The following is a 20,382-nucleotide window of genomic DNA, read 5'->3' on the forward strand; positions in this document are numbered from 1 at the left end:
ACGGGCGGCCTTCCGACGCGGCCGCGCACAGGCGCTCAGCTCCCGGCTCCGCAGAGCAAGAGCCTGCGCCAGGGGAGCAGAGGCAGTGTCAGGAGAGGTAAACCTCTTCAGCTGGTACCGCTAACAGCACTCAAAACACCACGGCCGCGTTAGGAAGGCAGTTACAGGATGAACTAAGGGAAATCTTGAACGCACAAGGCACCTTTAGAAACACAAATGCACTCAACGGCAACATTCTGTATGCTACAACAGGAGGAAAAAACAAATCAAGAAAAATCCTCCTTATTTTAGAGATGATAGGAAATTTGCCGTGAGCCACCACCTGAGATGAAGGTCTTCGTTACAAAGATGGCTGTCGTAAGAATTTGTTTATTAAAATGGATTTAAGAAAAGCTTGTGTGTACTGTGGTTAGTGGCTGCCTGTCACAGCTCAGCAGCTACATCTGCAAAAGAGAAGGCAGCTGCTTTCAAATAAGGCAAAGGGAGGCTGCAGACAGGAATTACCAGAGAGAACAGCTTCAAGAACACTAACGAAAAACCACCGAGAGGGGGAGTTCAGTTTTGTTCTTGTGGGCTATTATTCATTGCTGCAATGAGGTTTTGATGAGACGGACCATCACGCTCTCCATCCTACCGAACTGCTCCTTCTGCAAAGGAGAACAGGGAAGATGGCGGCAGGGCTAAGACGAGTGGTTTCCCCACAGGACGGTTCCACATCAGTCTACAGCGTCCCACTCAGGAAACATGTACACATCTCTTCAGACATAAAACTAACTGCTAAAATTAAGAAGTGATCTTTTAAAATGGCAAGTTTTCCAACTCTGGTCACACGGGTTGACATTATCTCTCAAATATAGGGCTCCTGAATAAGCCCCAGTCTTCCTTTGACTTCCACTCTCTGTAGATCCTAATGAAATTTGTACAAATTCACAAAACGTTCACATGCAACACAGCATGTTAAAAGCCACAGTTTGCTGAGCTAACAGTGGGCTTTGGGTAGAGAAATAAGTGACTGAGCAGCATTTTAACTGCACCAGGTAGAAGAGAACATCCAAAGCATGAGGCAGAGAAAGGAGAATGAAGCCCTGTCGCACAACCACTTACAGTCACTGCCGAACCTCTGCTATCTGCTCAAGGAACTCACGAGGAAAAGGCCCTGGGGGTGCTGGTGGACACCGAGCTGAGCCGAGCCAGCCACGCGCCCTTGCCACAAAGGCGGCTCCCAGCGTCTGGCCCGCGGAGGCCGAGCGCTGCCAGCGGGCCGAGGGAGGCGACTCCTCTGCTCAGCACTGCTGAGGCCACGGCTGGAGCACCTGTCCACGGCTACAGAGACATGGGCATGCCGGAGAGAGCCCAGCAAAGGGACACAAAGATGCCTCATACAAGGGCAGAGGTCTGGGGCCATTCACCTGGAGAAGACTCAGGCAGACCTTATCCACGCGTATAACAATACCTGATGGGAAGGGATGAGGGAGCCGGACTCTGCTCAGTGGTGCCCAGAGACAGGACAAGAGGCAATGGGCACACACTGAAACATGTGAAATTCCACCTGAACACAGGAAATCTCTTCTTTACCATGAGGGTGGTCAAACATGGGCCAGGCTGCCCAGAGGCTGCCGAGTCTCCGCCTGTGTCCGACCCACCCCCAGACCGTGGGCAATCCTGGGCAGCCTGTCCTGGCCGGTGCTGCGTGAGCAGGGCTCCGGCAGCCTCTGCCAGAGACTCCTCCACCCCAAGTGGCTCTGGAATACCACCCAACAGAAAGGTTTAGTGGCCTCTCATGACAGAGAGCTCGATCCCGCACCTCAGAGTCAAGAAACAGCTCGCAGCACTGTTAGAAACTCTGATTTTTAGAGAATTGCATCCCTGTTTCCAGGAACACTGTTCAGTGACAATGCCACTAACTATAGGATCAAACTATCAAACTAGAATCAGCTCCTGAAAACCAACCTTGGCCTTAGGCTTCTATTTCAAAACACAGGCTCGAAGAAACAAACTTTTAAATGAACTTCTCAAGCTATAAGAAAATTCTTAAAACCCAGATGTGCTGGGAGTTACGGATTACATCTGTGCTCATTTCTAAAGCATGCAAGTACAGATATACATGATATTAAATGTTACCACAGGAACGTTTTTCCTCTTCTGACAATCTGTAAACAATAGTGCAACGCTTTAATACCATCACAGCCTTAAAAAAAACAAGTTATGTTTAATTGCATTATATTATTTGCTGATCTATTTCTGCATCAATTTATTCGCATTCACTCTCAATTGATTATTATATATTTATTCACAAAATAACAGTTCTAGAGCAGCACTTACATACATCTAGTTCAAAGCTCTTTACAAAGGAACCCAAAATGGCAATCCTCTTCATACTGTTTGGAAGGGCAAGGAACAGAAAAGGAGAGCCAGACCTTGCTCGCCCACCCAGGGTCTTTTGCTACACAGCTGAAAATTTAGCACTATGTTTCCTGATATGTATTATTGAAATATCTTCTAATGTACCTTTGATTTGTAAAACAGTTCAAGGGTATTATTTACTGCTCAGAACAAGAACACCAGCATACTGGTTTCCTACAGCCCAGAAAACAGTAATCTGGTAGAACTGCCACTTCACAGAAACACGACTGGCATCAAACCCAGGACAGCTTTACTTGAGCTGCGGTAAGGAAAAGGAAACAGGATTTTTCTCATAATTTTGCTTCACCCCCTCCTTAGGTATGGCTGTTACTCCCAGTCACAAAGGCTACAGGCGGGCACATGCTTGCACACTCTTTGCAGTTCCAATAACTGCTAAAAAAGGGAACCAAAAGTGATGTCGGCCGCCCTGTCCCTAACTCACCCGACGGCGATTTCACAGCAAAGCCCTAATACAGAGAGACTGACTGTTTCTTGGCAGCGCGTCCAAAACAAAGCTTTGGGCTGAGAGCGCACATCCCTCTCGTCCCTGCAGTAGTGGAACTGTTTTTATGGAGCAATAATACATGAGTGCCCGGGGGGGACGCGGAACAGACCAGGCTTTAAAGCAAGATGGAGCGGCAACGACCGTGCAGGCTCACCAGTGGTGTGACACGGCATCGTCACCTGGGCTAAGGGAAGCCCTGAACTCGGAGCAGCACTCCGGGGAGCCCGCAGCCAGGCTGGTCCCATCAGGCCCCTGGAGCAGCGAGCTGGCTCCTCAGCAGGGCTCTGCTCTTGCCAAAAGGGCAAGTCCACCCCCAGCCCGCTCTGCGCCCAGAGGGCAAGCCAAGGGCTGGCCTCTGCAGCCCAGAGTGCTGCGACTCCTCATTCCTCATTTCTCTCATCCTCTGAGAAATGAGGAGTTACAGCACTCTGGTTAAATTTGCATTTAAGAATTCAATTTAGAGGGCTAATCCGCAATTTATTACCTCCTAAAACATGGGCAGAGGAGCAGCTGGGTGGATGCTCTTCCTTCTCTCAGGTAGCAATGGCAGGCATAAAACAATAAATTGCATGCCACTGTATTCAAGCTCCTTGAGACATTATTTTAAAAATTATTCCAAAAATGGAGCTCACAAGTTAGGACAGGCTGAGAGGTATCTATATCCTGCTTTTTATGCCCACAAAGAGTAACTGGGATACATGAAACTTTCTGAATAAACTCCCCTGGACTGAAATCTACCATCTGCAAATATTAAACCTGCATCAGTATTTCCATCAGGGGAGGCGAGGAGGGAAACTCGGTTCTTTAGTTCACTGACAATGACGAACGCATGTAGAATCTCATCTTTTAACGCACAGCAGGAGCACTTAGAGCAACAGAAACTATACTGGCCAGCAGCAGAATTAAAAAAAACAAAACAAAACAAAACAAAATCTAACCACCAAGTTATACCTGCTCCAGTTACTCAGAGAAGTCGAGAAAAAACCGCTAATGCTACAGTGGTTATTTTCGGAAGTGTCTGCATTCCTCCCCACTCTCCACGCCTGCCCACAACCGCATCGGCTCACACCGCCCGCGGCCAGCTCCAGATCTCCAGCCCAGCAGCTCCCGTGGTCCCCAGTCAAACCACAGGTGGGGGGCGCCCGGTCCCGCTCCCCGACTCCAGAGCCGGGGAGGAGGCCTTCGCCCCCTCGCCGCAGCGTGGGCACGGGGCAGGAACAGCCCTGCCAGGGGGCACCCCTGGCGTGGGGACAGGCGGCCCCGACTGACTGTTTGAGAACAGGCCGTGGCTGCCTTCACCAGGAGCACCCCCAGCTGAGCCACCCCATCCCCACGCCGCGTATCGGCTCAGGGCCCTTCGGCTGTCCGCTGGGCATCTGCAAGCTTCACCGCCGAAACAGAGTTCTACGACGACCATCACAGCTGACACCCAGTAAGCAAAGCCTTGTTTAAAAATTTAGTGGATTACTGAGAGGGCCAGGCCTCACGAAGCAAACGCTGACGGTGGCTGACCGCCTCGCACGACACGGAGCAGCAGTGTCAAAGCAAGCAGGGTGACGTGGTCAAAGCGGCACGTTCGGGAAATTGGTCCTTCTGCAACAAACCACACAATGTATAGCACCCCAAGGGAAAAAAAAGGACATGGAAATAACTGGGATGTGTGGTGGTGAGAAGCAAGGAGGGCTCCAACTCACTCATTTACACTGAAGAAATCTGCAGCCTTCACAGGCTGGACACGGGGTCACAGCCGCTGCAGGCACACGGCACAGGCAGCCACGCTGCTGGGAGCACAGAGAGGTGCACGGCACGGGGCTCCCGTCCCAGGGAGAGAGCAGGAGGCTCAGGGATGTTTGAGCTGAAGGTCAGACATCCGTGAGAGATCTGAGCCAAAATCACGGCATGTATATTGGGCAAGAGAGCCATGACCCGCACCAACATTTACACCAGGTTATCAGCACAAACGTGGCTGAATTTGTAACTGCAGGAGGGAAAATTAGTACGAGAAAAGGGAAAAGTCCAGGAAGCTGCCGTGCCTAGAAACAGATTCTTGTGTTTCACCAGCTGGTAGGAACAGACTGAATTCACAGCTACGAAAAATAAGTTATTTGGCAGGAATACCACTTCCCAGCTGTGACCCCAGGCTTGCGGCCTGCTCGCCGCCTTCCTGCCAAACCTCACCCAGCTCTGTTTCTCAGGGCCTCCTCCTTCACACCTCGGGGAAGTGGAGGGCAGACTCCCTCGGAAAAGGGCAGGATGGGAAATAAAGTCACAGAGCCCTCAGCTGGTCATTCATGCTTCAGAGCAAAACGCCCAGAAAGGTCAGTCCACATACCGGGCGGCTGGATCAGGCACTGCCAGTGTCAAACAGTGAGGAACATCTTAAATTTTTATATCTGTACACAGAAGCTTTTCTACTGAGCAATTATTTGATGAAAGTTATTTTTCACTATGACATTATAAACTTCAGGAATTATGACTATGTCCTCTTGCTCATCAGCAAGCCTGCATATCTGACCGAGCGGGATTTCTCCAGATATACCCGCTGCCTCCTCAACAACATAATTTGTATCACCAGGTAAAACCCGTTGGTTTTGGAGAAAAACATCAAAGCCTAATTTCTTCGAAACAGTGGTAAAAGCTGAGGAAATTCTCTGGTGCCCTCTGCTGCCAGCTACCAAAAGCAAACCAGACCCACGGCCAGCTCCGTGCACCCACCGGCAGGGCCGCCCACCCCGCCTGCCAACAGCCACGGGATCAACCTCCTGATGCGCCTTGTGCCCACACCTGTCAGCCTCATCCCTCATTCCACCCACCCGTAGAGGCAAAATCGACATTAAGGTTCATAAATCAAAATAGCTATTATCCAGCGTGTTGGAGATTGCACGCCCAGAGCTCCCGGCTCGCTCCGCCTTGGCCCACGGCCCCTCCGGGCAGGTCGCGGGTCGCTGTCTCCTGGTCCCACCGTGGGACCGGGGGCAAACCCAGTCATGGAGCCAAGAGCCACGACGGGTACAGTCACGCTCCGGCGCAGGGTGAGGGGAAGCAGACGGGAACTCCAGCTTGTCACTCACCAACACCCACAGCAGCACCCTGACCCTCCTTCAGCGCCAGCGCTGGCCAGGCCCTGGGGAGACCCCTGAAGGCAAGGGCCCGCCAGGGCTACCCAGCAGCTGTCTGGGCACGGGTCCTGCACCGCTCAGGAGAAGCCTGACAAGGCCAGAAAGTACAAGGGGTGCTGCTGCAGTCACCGAGGTCAGCTAGGGCACATGCTGAGGGGTGCTGCCATGGCAACTCCTGCCCAGGGCTGGCCCGTCCCTCCCCATGCCAGGCAGCCTGCCCACCTGCCTCGGACACAGCACCCGTGAGGGGTTCACCTCAGCACCCGCCGAGGCTGCTCCCGCAGCCCGAGTCAAGCACACCGAGTCACCGGGTCAGGCACCAGCGCGTGCGCTGGCTGCAGCTGCGCGGTGCAGCTGCCACCTCCTCAGACACAACTTTCCTCAGGACACCCTCACCATCTAGTAGTTTACTGCCAGCCTCTGAACTACTTTTTTTTTTTTTCTCTTCTCCTCCTTTACCTTTCAAAGTACAACTCAGTTTAGATCTAATGAAGTTCTCAATTAGTTTACTGGTTTCTTTCCTTTCCCCTTGCTCTGTGACATGTTCATTGCCACTATACCAGAAAAACTTCCATTTTTTTCACTGCTACTCGAGCTGCCATTTACAATGTATTGCCAGCAAACTCCCCCCCTCCAATGCAATACTATAACTAACAGCCATGCGTTGAATCATTCATCATTTAAAAAAACCCAAAGACAGTGGTGATAGGAACTCATCATGGTTCCATCCCAACGCCCACTAGAGCACTCATTCACGTACGCAAGAATAGATCGATTCTTCTTTTTGTTGAAGTACCATAACGCATCAAGATTTTCTGGTGAAATTCAACCTGGATTGGCTGGTGTTCCTCTGAAATACGGCAAGTGCACAGCAAATGAGAAAACTAAATAGCTACAGCAGGCACAAAGCAGAGGCAGAGAGCAAGCACGGGTAATCCTGAACACTTCTACTGAGCTCCGGCATTGCACAGAACTCAGATAGTACAGGCTTGTACTGCTTTCAGTATCCCATTTCACAAAGCCTTACACCAGCAACACAAGTGGTTTTCTAGACACCCCCCAAAACTAGAAAAAATTAAAAAAGAGACAGTATGAACTCTATCCTACTTGAGCAACTGCCATCTCATCAAGCGGCTTTGTTGAATCGGGCTGCTTACAGGGAACCCTCCAGCTTTGCCCCCCAGGACCCTCGTGACGGGCCGCACGCAGCGCATACACTGCAGCACGTGCCGTCCTGCGCAACTGGGACACTGCTCCAAACCTACCTCCACAAATCCAGCTAAGGCAATGTTTTACTGCATGAGATTTCTGACTAATGGCTGGCGTCAAAATCCATTTTGTTATGCCTACCACAAAAAAGTTTTAGTCTTTTTTTTACATACAGTAAATCTTTTTAAAAAAAAGAGAAGTTCTGGATAAAAGCCCTTCCTTGAGCTTGCATTAAGCAGCCAGCAGTGTGAGCATTCCTGCTCCCTCCGACAGCACTTGTGAAACACTGAAGAGGCAGTTCATTAGGAGCCAGATTATTTTTAAAAGTTGGTTAATTTTTGAGAGCAACTCACTTCAATTAATTTGCCTGCGCTTGACAAAGGAGGTATCAGTACAAGAAGAAGAGGCTGTTTTTAGAACCCAGCTCCAAGGTAGCACACTCGCTAGGGGGGATAGTTCCCAGGGTATAGCTGTCACCAGAATATTTTTAGTTAAAGCAGGATATACTGTAACTGGAATTGGACCAGCAGTAGTGACAGTGGACTAGCTAAAGAACAGCTAAAAGGTAAACACCTGCTGTGGTTGTCATCTGCAAGGCCTATTCGCAGTCACACCTGCTCTGCCCCGCTGCCCGTCCACAGGAACAGAACACCTACGAATTAAAGAGTTCAGCCACATCTCCGGGAGCCTTGTTCTCAGCAGGGCCCCGCACTGTGATTTAATACCACCAAAGCCTGGGGCCTGCGTGACCCAGCACAAACACCACTACCGCTAAATCGCCCATCTCAGGCGTGGGACATCAGAACAGAAAGGGGCTGGCACCGCGGCTGGGCCCTTCAGGCTGCAGCTTTGCAGAAGAGAGCGGGTAAAAGCAATAAACCCAGAGGCAACCCATAGCAAGGTATCATGTCATTAGAGGTCTTAATGAAAAACATCCATAATTGTAACTGAAAAGCACTTTACCTTTTCTCAACTTCCAGGCAGCCACAATTTCCATGTACTTCATGATTTAGACGGCGAAAGCAGAAGAAATTCCATCAGACATACCCATTTAAGGTATACACACAGTCCTTCCCTTCTGGCTTTCCAAAACTCTTAGTTCAGTAAGAACACCCACACCACGCTGTCTTATTTCACACAACCAGTAATAACCAGAAGACATTTTCCCCTCGTTTATATACATGTGTTCACCTTTACTGCTTGGGAGTGCAGCCGCGTGCCTGCAGAGGAATGGACTGACAGGAGTGCTGCCTCGGTGCCGAACCACCCAGCAGCCAGCCCAGCGCTACCTGCACAAGGGCTGTACTTCACCTCTCGTTAACTTGTAGAAGTGGGGAAAAGCAATCAAAGCCCCAGCTCCACACTGGATGTACCTTCAGGGAAAGATAGCAACTTGTGCGCTGACACAGAGCGTGCTCAGCAGAGACCAGGGCACGAGAGAAGTGCTTCTGCCGAGCTTCCAGTAACGGGTAAGGGCATTCAGGAGAGGAACGTCACTTCACGTCCCAGGGTTCTCCAGGCAGCGCCTGCATCTGCGTGCGGTGACGCACGGTGCAGCCTCAGCCATGATGATACTCACAGCATCAGTCCTCATATGCGAGTAAAAACAAAATAGCAATAAATAACAATAATTGTGCAGTATGTTGCATAACTAAGATTAATTACACTGTCATTTGCATTACTTAATTACATGGAAGAATATAAATACTAGCTGAATTAAGACATTACATTTAAGAAGTTGAGAGGGAACTAGAAGGAAATAAATGTAAAATTATAAAGTATATATTACAATGCAGTATATGTCAGGTGGTAAATGTATATGCCAATGCGCTGGATGGCAACAAGACTGTAATGTGCCTGTCAGAGTTAAGCACCAAAACTCACACTAAATTCACAAAACCCAGTTTGCAATATCTATTCGCCATCAGCACCTATCAAAGACCTGTCATTTAACAGGGCAAAATATAAAACAGGTTATTAAAAAACCACTTCTACCTAGTGACTAGCCACTTACATCCACCTCAACTGAAACTTCGTGGATGAAATTCAACACGTGTAACCATCACCTCCGGCTGCTCACAGCTGCTATTTCATTCTGCATTCTAGTGTTCTTTGTGTCACTAATCACAATTCCATAAATTCCTCAACTCATACAGCTATCATTAGTTACTATCAACACGATTTCATAAGCCAGAAAACTTTAAAAAAGCAAAATTGAAAGCACTGAGTTTTCTTTCTTGTTTCAGTCTTCAGAAGAAAAACGCTCGTGTCTCCAGTGCTCTACGCTGGCAAGAGACTTTCCTCGGATTTAATCAGGCAAGAAGTGGCTTTCAGACCCTGCCAGCCTACAGGCAGTGTTTTATGATGGTGAGGCTGATGAAAAATGCTCAGAAAACCCATGGAGATGCAGAGCACAATGCACACCCTGTAGTTAATCTTTCCCAGTTCCGCGGTGAAGTTACTGCTCTGCCCCAGCATTAAGCCCCACACGGCTCTGCCCAAGAGGCACATCAGCTGCTGGGGCCCTAACCTGGCAATTCTAACATGTTTTCAAATGACTTTAGATTAACTCCTTCCAAGGTGTGTAACCATCTAAGATATTTAGCAGTCACTTGACCCTCCCCCTCCCACAAAAAGCATTATATTAATTTCTGAAGAGACAAAGACCCCACGGGTTTGCCCATAAGGGAGAAGCTGGGTTGGGAACGACACGCACATGGCAGGCGGGGTGCCACGAGCTGTCAAACCCCTCAGGCCAGGCCCATGGGTCTTTGGGTGTTGACGCCTTCTTTCCTTTCTCCGAGAGCAGCAAACACACAATGCAGCCCCTAAGTCAACCCTGCCCAAACCTCTGAATCCCAAGGCGTTTTCCTGTGCTCTCAGATGTTTGTTTTACAAAGCAGGGCCTATTTCCTTGAACGTTTCCAAAGACAGAGCCCGCCCATGGTGTGGAGCTCCCGTGCCTGGCTCACGCCGTCCTTGCTGCCGCACACCCACTACCCGGTGGCACTCGCCACGCGGGAGGGATGGTGGCCCAGCAGGACCCCACAGTGCCAGGCCGCCCTCCACCCGCGCGTCCCCTGGGCAGCCCGGGGAAGCCCCACCCTGACCCCGCACCTAAAAGGACCGGAGCAGGGGAAGCGGGAGGATTTGAGGCGACCTCCTGTCCCAGGCACGGAGGGGACACTCAGGAGTGGAAGCGTGGCACTCAGCTGTCCCCTCTTCCCCCAGCAGCACTGCTGGCTGCATCGAGGGGGGCTGCACCCACCGAGATGACCCTGGGCACCGCCACCTTGGTTATTTCATCCTTGGCCGCCTCTGCTGATCGTGGTCTCGGCCGCCACCCCGCAGGCAGCACCCGCGCCCTTCGCGGATTCAACCATTCATCCCGTGGCTGCGCGCGAAAACTCACACCGTCACCAAAATCAACTTGGAAGAGATTTGTGATCTCGTGGAAATTATTTACGGGAGAGGGAAATGACGGAGTGTCAGGGTCTACGCCCACACCACGAGGAGACACACAGAGACGGGATTAGTTACTGCTGGTTTTCAGGGATCCGGAACTCGCACTACACAGGAAAAAGCTCTGTGTACAGTTCCAGCACCCATAAATTCTCCTTATCCTCTAGCTCAGGTCAAACACTACACGCTTCTCCTCAGCCACCCCAAATGAGAATTTAATCATCTGGTCCATGCTGCTCCTCACCAGAGCTGTCAGTGGCATAGTTACTACCCAACGGACTCTCGACAGCCGTGTCAGAGCGATACTGTCTATAGCAACTTCAATCATGCTTCAGATTCAAGCAGCATGAAATGTTAGTATCTCAGCAAGGTATGCAAGGCCCCTAAAACAAACAGAAAAATTAAACTGCCACTTCAGCCAAAGAAGAAAACTTTCTGAAAGCCTGCCAACACGGCAACACAAGCATTTCACCAAGCTTATAATATATGATGCTGTCAGCCTGAACTTCTACTAAAGAACCGTTTAAAACAAAGTTAAAAACATTAGTTGGGGATATGTTTTTAACTCTGTGGTTTTATGGAAAGCCTACTGACTTGAGACCAATTTATTTAAATATTTAAGGGCCACATCAATAGAACTCAGTTCAAATTTCACTTAGTTTTAATTTCATGCATTTTGAAAGAGAAAAGATCGAATTTACAATTTATCAATTCCTAAGCAAATTTAGCAGTTCCTTTGAACATGACATCTTAAATATTTACAACAGTTCTGTGAGAGGTACGTCCGAAAGAGATACCACAATGCCGGGGGTTCAGCACCAAGTTCCCAGCGTATCCTTGAACGAATCAAGGGAACAGAAGATCCCCACTTTTCAGATTACTTCTGTGAATTTGTCACAGCGCTTCAATATTTATATAAAGTTCCACTTAATGAGCAGATTCAATATTCCAATGACTAGCTTTTTTTTCAAAAGAAGGGGTAAAATCTAAAGCTCTGAAAATGATGTAGAAACAAAATCCAGTTAATTAAATATACCAAGTACATCAAAAAGCCACAATCGTACGAAAAGGCCAAATTAAACGAGATCTAGAAAAAGCAAAGCTATCACATAAATATGGCAATTCAAGTGTTAGTATCTGCAACAGAAATCTGGTTTCTCTGTATCTCAGCCCCATCCCTTTAGCACCTGCTCCTCCTCTCTCTCATTTTGGCCCTGCAGCATCCCAGGGCCCCCGCTACCTGCCAGCTGCTGCTGCTCACGGCCACCAAAGGCTGTGCTTCAACAGAGCCAACTTGGGGAAAGAAATTCAAAAAGCTTTGTCTTACCATATTCTGCCCGCAGCTACCAAAGGAATGTTGGTTGCAAATTTCACCAAAAAAATTAAAGGTGATTAAACTTTTAATTGCTGCTTTCATGTAGTTTCAAGCTAGATACGCAAGCTAATAAACATCTGTAAGCATCATGGAAGAAATACAGGGAAATCCACAGACAGGCTCATTTAGTCATTAACAAATTAGTCATTTCGATAAAAGCTAAATTGGATACCACCGACTTCAAACTGGCAAAAAACTTCTAAGCAGACTGGAGCATTTGCAGTAAAGAATTTTCTCACGCTTAGGCTTGAGATGGCAAGAACACCAAACATGAATTAACCTTCAGGAAAAGAAATCATTAACACTTTCTGGTTCGTTTTGGCTTCAGAACCAGCTCCTCCCCCAACTGCTACCTGGTTTGATTCTTTAAGTCCTTGCACAGCAAGTCTAGACTTGGAGAAAAGCTATTCCTATGCCCGTGACTAATTCTTTCAAAACAAAAGACTTGTGAACATACAAAGTGGCTGTACCTGTATCTTTCCATTAGACCATTTAAAACCAGTTTTCTCGTTTAACAACTGTAACTTTGGCCAAAGACCAGTGCAGACGATGGTCTGTACGCCCCATCTTTTGATGCCCGGATGAACAGGGAAGCAATCACACAAAGATGGAGATCTTCTCTCTTCCCTCTTAGGTCCCCAATTTAACATTCAAAGTGGGTTAAGGCTCAATGGGAACGAAAGCCTGGACTTGCTCCAGCCTAACAGAAATGCACTAAGCCAGCAGAGTTCACTCTGAACCCTTTCCTACGTTAGTACTCGGTGTGAGCCTTCTCATGGCACGAGCTGAGCGGGAGAAAATGCTCCGACTGCCTTTCTCTGGAATAGGTGCCACCCTTCGGAGCCGCAGCGGTGGCACCCGGGGGGTTCGAGGCTCAGAGGATCTGCAGGCTGGTTACCAAGTCAGCCTCCCGACGCCTGGCCCAGCAGGGAAAGCAGAGCTTTGCCGAACCAGACAGCGGTGCCGCTGGCTTTGGGTCCTGCCTGCACTACATGGGGCACGGGTGCAGCTGGAGCCGTGCTCAGCAAGGCCAAGCACCGCCCAAGCGAGCTGCTCCTGGCAGAGCTACGGCAGACAGCGACTCGGGAACGGCTGCCTGCGGCGGGAGAGGGCGCGAACGGCCTCGGCTCTGGGCAGCAGCCCCCCTGCCAACACACAGTCCGGAACCTGCACCGGTTGTCAGCAAGTAACAGGATCTCTCCTCACGCTTAGGAACGATCAGTTGCACTCTGCGAAGCTTATTCTGTTTAAACACATAGAACAAGCGATGCGGAACACCCACCTGGCTCCGAAGATGTCTTTTTTCGCTAGGTCAATGCCAGAAACCACCTTTACCCTGAGGATACGAGACTCCTCCTGCAATAAAAAAGAAAACAGGTTTAATGTTTATTCTGTAATTAAGTTTGAAGATCAGCAGTTCATAAGAGCTTAAGCTGTGAATGAACTCTTAGCCTTCAGATAGCAGGAGTTTGCTAGGAATGAGTAAAACCAGAATAAGCGTGGGTAACAGTAGTAATGTCATAGCAATAATAATGTAAAAATAACAGTAATGAAAGTAGAAGACAATTTGCTGAACAAGGCCATTCCAAATCCTAAATGATCCATACACCACAGAAATTCCTTCTGCTTAGACTCTAAAGCTGTTTCCTCAAACACAAGGGAAAATACCCGTAATATTTTTGCCCAGTAATGCTAATATCTCTTGGTCAGAGAGAAGTCAGTGTTTTGGGTTTTTTTTAAAAAAAAAAAGGGTGCAAGGTTAAAAATAAATCCTTCAAATTACATTTTTCAAACCTGTCTCACAGCCTTGGTGTATACAGAGCCAAAACCAATCTCGGTGACGCACGGCAGTCTCCGAAGATGCGTGTCACCACGACATCAACCTGGTGCTCAGTTTATCACTCCCATGCGTTAAGCTCCTGAGGAGCACTGGTATAAACAGTATTTTTTACTTCATTCTTTTCACCCTGTTTGACGAGTTTATTTTTGCTACACAAAGAGGCCACCAAAACGCAATCTGGAAAGGGTCCTACAGGAACAGGTTCTGCAGTCACCCGTATCAGTTCTACCTCTCTCTCCTCTGATAAGCCCTCCAGGACTGCAAGATACAAGATTCAATTACAGTAACTTGAGACTGTTCCTTGAAGCTTGTTCAGAAAACAATAACATTTCCCCACAGGTTTATCCTGGCATGACCATACTACACGGAGTCTATTTGCTTTAGATAGCTAAGAGCGAGACGCGGATTTGTTAGCTGTATGGGAGATTTGGGAGATTACTGGGAAGGTCAGAAACACTCCCGAAGCACAGCCGAACCTGTCCAGTCTAATACCATTCCTCTGGGAGGAGTCGGAAACAGATCACTGCAGAGAAAGAAAAACAAAAGTCTCACTGAACCTGTCTGCAGGGCGAGTTTCATCCTGACACACACCCTGCGTGTAAACCCTGTTGCATTAAAAGCTTGAGGATTTAAATCCTTTCTGAAAATTGGTCTGTTGGTATACTTTCCAGCAGCACTTAACACTGTTCAAAGCAGTTTCGAATTAAGCTGACAGGATTCCTTCCAGAAGAGCCTAAAGCTCACCAGAGAGGTGAACAAAACAATATGGGAACAACAATTCAACGGACTTAGGTTAGTGGACACTGAATTTAGTTTTCACATGTCAACTTTTTTCCATCTGTTAATGTCAATACAACATGCCTGCTCTTTTAGAGCAGTTTTAATAGATAAAAGACAAAGAACTTGCAAATGGTGATCAAGAAATTTCCTTCATTAAGAGGTGACAGTAGGGAAAAAAAAAAAAAAGTCAGAAATGCAGAATATTCCGACCTTACTGAAGGAGAACTGGAGGATAAGAAGCTTTAATACCAAGCAGAGAGGGATTTCTGATGGTTACTATATTATCAATGCTACTCGGATTTCCTCACACAAAGTCCAAGATCAACTTTGCTAGAGTGGCATCTTATTTCTGCACTAAAATAATCTCTGTGTATTAACCGAATCAAAAAAATAGTATTAAAAAAAAATAAAATCACAGAGCAGGAGGAAGTCCAAGTACTGGAGGATCCCCAGTTCAGACCCAGAAGATGATGTTCCAGACTATCTAAACTGATAGATTCCCAAAAGCATATCTGAAGTTTCAGTCCCTAAATCCGAGCACACCAGAAGATATGACCCTGACCCCTGCTGCATGCAGGCTCACAGTCTCTGCTGAAGATTCCATTTTACCAGCAGAAACAGTGCTTTTGCAAACGTCTGTTCCAATTTCCATATGCATGAAATGCATGCAATATTTTAAGAAATAATTAAAGCACCTCAATTAGTAACAAAGCCTTGCCTAACTACCTGCATTTTTTTTTCCCTTCCGACAGCAAGATACTTACTCTGATAACACCTATTGTATACAAGGAGCAAAGCGAACCTTGGATGGTGGCAAATTCTTCTGCAGAGCATGACATTTAATCTATAGTACCCTGAACCCTCTGAGTAGCTGTTCAGACAGCCTGTCTGTAAAATAATCCTCTTGTAATGCACGAACTTCTCTTATCTGTATCATTTTGTCTGACAGCATGCACAGAAGCAGCTAAGCCACAGGTGCACTCCTGTGCAGGCACGTGCACACACAGCTCAGTAAATGAGTATCGCAGCTCCTGGGACAGCCAAGCCCCCGTGAGACAGCCGAGGGGTTCCCAGGCGGCGCTCGCTCGGGCAGCGGCGGGTTCCCGCAGCAGCTCCCGCTCCCGGGCTGGCCCTGGCCAGCGCCTCGGAGTTGTACCCTCCGCAATCCTGGGCTGGGAACCACCACGCTGAGGGGCTGAAAAAAACCTAAGGGCTTCCTATTCTTATGCTTGCTCTTTCTGTCCCAATTTCTTCGTTTATCTCCAAGTACGCTGTGTCTAGGTAGAGAGAGGAGTTAAACTTTCACAGCAAGAGAGGTAATCTCACCTCACTGTCCACCAAAAATCTGATAAAGGCTTGCTTGGCTAGGCACAGCAGACTCCAAACAGCATCAATTACCTGACACAGGTCTCCTCCACCCTGCTCTACAAAGGCTGTACGAGGAAAGAAAACCAGGATTTTGGTTGGTTTTTCCGGTATACCCAGGGCACAATGACAGAGAGCAGCCAAGGCCACTAAATGTAGAATTCTGAGTGAGCAGACCCAGGATCCAAACCCCAAATGAAGCGATCCCTTCACAGCTTTGAGCCTGAGCTGATCTTTAGTTAAGCAGCACTTATGCTGGTTGAGATTAAGGACGTGTTTACACATACATTTCTTTCAGGGGGAAGTGCCAACTCGAACAGCTCTCCCCTCCTGTTTATTCCATTCCCATCAAGGTTCTCCTGGACCTCGGTCAACACCTGGAGCCGGGGGAGCCTGCAAACGGCCCGTCAACAGAAGCCAAGGGGAGAGGAGGAAGAACAGAGAGCCAGAGACTAAGGGCAGGTCGAGGCGGGCGCTCCAAAGCCAGCACTGCTACACGAAGATAGAGGCGGCACCGAGATCGGAAACTGAAGCTTCAGTCTACAACACTCATTAATATCCAGCTGATCTTCGGAAATGCTGACCTGCCTTTTTGTTTCTACTCCAAATAACTAGATTTCTGGGATGGGGAAGTCCTCATGTACAAGCACAGAGAATGTCTTCCCTGAGCTGTGTCACCTGGACACATCCTCCAGATTAAATAACATTAAAAAAAGCCAAAGACTTGACCATCACTCCAGAATTAGCTCCCTGTAGTCTAGGGCTGCTTGCCAGCAGGGCTAACGCCTCTCGCCAGCCTGGGGCTGCTGCTCACGCTCCACACCCGAGTCAGCAATCCAGCACAGCCCAGTCCAGGGTCACCTGTAAGCACTGCGGGCCCCGACCGACCAGGTCCTGCAAAGCTGAGCTTGTGGGCAGGCAAACCCCGGGCACGAGCAGAGAAGGGGCTGAGGAAACCCGCCGGGAGGATGATGAAGGAGAAGTGCTGCAGAGCTGTGGTTCTGTGGTTCCTGGGGGATCCCACTCCTGGGGGACGGGGTCTGCAGTGAGGCTGAAGGGTACATGGAGGGACACATGGCTGGAGTCCTCGTTTGCACAACGAGTGACTGGACACAGAGCAGCCTAAGGAGGCTGACTGGAAGAGAGGCAGGGACGAGCCCGCTCTGCAGGGCCTTGGGTCAGGGAACTGGGCACAAACTGCGGGAGCAAAGCTCCTCGGGAGGGACACACATGGTTTTACTGTCACCCAGCACCCTGACCTGAGACCGGGCAATCCAGCCAGAAGTGGGAAGGGGGGGGCTGCTCCCACACCCCCCCAGCCAAACCACCACACATACCCTTCCTCAAGCATCAGAGACACCGGGCAGGTCCCTCACCACAGCAAGATCAATTTTCTGTTGGACTTGAAAGAGGCACTTGCGTAATTAGCCCGTGCACATCTTAAAAATGAAACAGATGCCACAAGACAGTAGTGTAATCCTGAGTTCTTTACAGATCAATGGCTTTAGGTATCACGCGAACTGACAGGCTGCTGAGCGGAAAGACAACCTTAAACTGTCTGGACAACAACCCGGTACACACAAACCCAGCAGAGCACAACTTACGGGCAGGTAAATATCTTGGCTGAATGACTTTCGGGAGTATTCAGTCACCTGACAGATTCTCACAGAGCAGTTTTCCCAACACAAACAGACCTGCATTTTCCAGCAGCTGTATCTATCATCCCCTTGAGCCCCCGAAGGGAAGAGGCAATGGCTTACCAGCCCGAAGGTGGTCAGGCTCAGGACACCGCCGGGGGACACCCCCTCCCCGCGCAGCCAAGCAGCCAGCCCCCCCTCACCCAACACCCCCCATCCTTCCAGCAGCACCCCGGGGCTGGGGGGTACAGTAAGGGAGGGCAAGGCTGCCTGACAAACACCGTCCTTACCGCGGGACTCCACCTGCTGCTCGAGCTGCCCTTCCCAGCTCCCTCTAGGGAAGAGGCAGCACCCCGTGAGAACGCTCCAGAACACGGCCCTGACCCGCCCCAACCGACCCCAAGTCAGTTAACACTTGGTGCTCCAAGGGCGTATTCAAGGCCACGTGTCTCCACGGCTTCGCTCTGCACTGACAGGCAGCGACCACCACCCCGGTGACATGGTCACACGTGTCCGACAGCGTCTGCACTGAAGTTCGGAAGGAATACGGGAATATTTGAAATCAACAAGGTATGTTTTACTCTCTCCACTTCCCTGATAGCACGGGCAGGAACTTTTGACCAGGATTGCTTCCTCTTTTATAGTTAGCAATGACAGAACTGGTGCTTAGATGATTTAAACGGTACGACGCTGACAGCGGTTAACAGCAGCAACTGATCTGCTGCATCCACCTCTCAATCACTTCTGTAATCTTGCTAAGTGGATATATAAAAGTCACTCTTCTGGTTCTGCTCAGAGCTGAAAATATATATCAAAGAGAAATACTCATCTGGTGGTACGATGACAGTGCCCACCCTCTGCAACTCCCGCACTGCCTGAAACAACTAGTGTTAGCCGCCAGCAAACGGCAAACTAGAGGAGATGGACACTTAACTCTGGCACTTTTGTGTTCCACTGAATCCTGTTCATTTTGAAGAGCACGCACCCTAAGCTTCATTTTGAAATACACCGTTTGAAAAAACAGCTCATCTCACCCCGCAGAGGAATTTTTCTATCGTTCTGAGCCCTGCCTGGAAGGGTCTCCCGGCGACGCCAGGCGCTGCCGCTCCCTGGTCCCTCCGAGCTGCGGCTGCCAGGGCCGGGACGTGCTGCTCCTCCACCGCAGGTCTGACCTGAAATCGCCTTGCTCCCTCGCTCCGCTCCTTCAGCGCCAACGCAGAACACCTCTGGGCATTCAGAGCTGCATTGTTCAGAGGGCTTTGATCAAAAAAGGTTGCAACACTGCTGCTAGAAACCCAAAGCGGTGCGCACACACCGGAACGGCCGCTGCTGGCTGGCTGCTAGCGGTGAAGCAGTAAAATATTCACATTTATGAAGCCTCACTTGTCAAAGGTATTTATGCCTCTTCTCCCTCTGTCCTCGCCCCTCCAACCCTGACCTACCCCACCCACTGCAGCAGGGGCGCCGTGAAGTGCCCGGTTAGGTATTAATGTGGAGTTCCACCACTAACCACATTCACGCTTACTTTGGCTTTGTCCAATGATTAACATCAAGTTTATGTATTCTTGCCTCCCCGAAAAATGTCAGAGGTTACAGAGGTTTCTTCTCTGCTGAAGGATGACCTTTACACAGGTTGTGTTTTCTCACATTGCCATTTCAGAAGGCTTAGCTAATTTAGGTGGAACCAAGCGATGAAACTTAAAGCCAATCATGCAGCAAAAACTATACGTGACCAACAATGAACAAACCCCAATTCACCTCAGAAAACAGGGAAGGGAATACAGATGCATTTACGGATTCAGGAGACTTCTGTATGTATATTTATGTGTACAATCCACGTTTCTTAACTCACTTTTAAATGAGCAACACGTTCACTTCCTCCAAGTGCTCTGAAAAGCAGAGTCACTTCTACTAATGCCTATTAAGGCATTCCACATAAAGCAAACATTAAAAATTCCTCCTGCCCTTGGATTAATAAAAAACCCTGGAGCTGGGAAGTTTTTAGTTAAGAGTTATTTTAGGGAAGAGTTATGGCAGCAACATGGAAAGAACATGGGCCCTGGGCTGTGTGCTTCTTCCCCATGGGTGAGGACGTAACGCCACCCTGCAGCCTTGGCCCTCCGGAGAATAATCCAGGACCGGTGGCTTAGTCCAGACCAGCTGAACCAAAATGGGTGTGCTATAAAAACCAACCCAGAAAAGTTCTGGAATATGCATCTGTGTGTTCTAAATACATGTCAAAAGAAATGCACAGCAGTGCCCAGCCAGCGCCAGAAGGAAAGCTGTAGATGTCGACTTCTAGAGGACAGAAAATCCCGTGATGCATTTAGAGCAGGCGATAGAGAACAGCACTGAAATAACAATCGATACGGGTATAAAATTAGAAGCTTGGCTCTTTTAAACGCGCAGACGAGTGTGAAAGGCGCAACGTTTGGATCAATGAAACCAATATTTGAACAGCTGCCACGCAGAGCGGAGAAGATTAAACATTTGACATGTTCCTCCACAGCTACCTCGCAACAGGCGTATGAACCCATCCCGAAGCCAAACCCCTCAGGACGGACACGTCTGCTCCGGTCCTTCCCGAGGCGCAGCGAGGTGCAGGCGGCCCTGCCCGCACCGGGAGCCCAACTTACCGCGGGGAGCCCAGCCGCCCGGCGCCAGCCGCCCCGAGCGCGGGCCCGAGG

The 20,382-nt window shown here is 49.2% G+C and overlaps 1 protein-coding gene across 1 annotated transcript in view; it reads right to left on the reverse strand.

Annotated features, from left to right (window-relative positions):
* The window catches only part of NEDD4L (neural precursor cell expressed, developmentally down-regulated 4-like, E3 ubiquitin protein ligase), a 127,571-nt gene extending 107,221 nt beyond the window's left edge, over positions 1 to 20,350 (reverse strand). The window contains exons 1-2 of the mRNA XM_026865300.1: positions 20,332 to 20,350; positions 13,356 to 13,429 (exon numbers count right to left, since the gene is read on the reverse strand). The gene's annotated coding sequence lies outside the window, so the exon portion shown is untranslated. The remainder of the gene's footprint in view (positions 1 to 13,355; positions 13,430 to 20,331) is intronic.
* Positions 20,351 to 20,382: the final 32 nt, after the last annotated feature.

Source organism: Athene cunicularia, assembly GCF_003259725.1.
Source record: "Athene cunicularia isolate RWA chromosome Z unlocalized genomic scaffold, athCun1 chrZ_part1, whole genome shotgun sequence".
NCBI classification, from domain to species: Eukaryota; Metazoa; Chordata; class Aves; order Strigiformes; family Strigidae; genus Athene; species Athene cunicularia.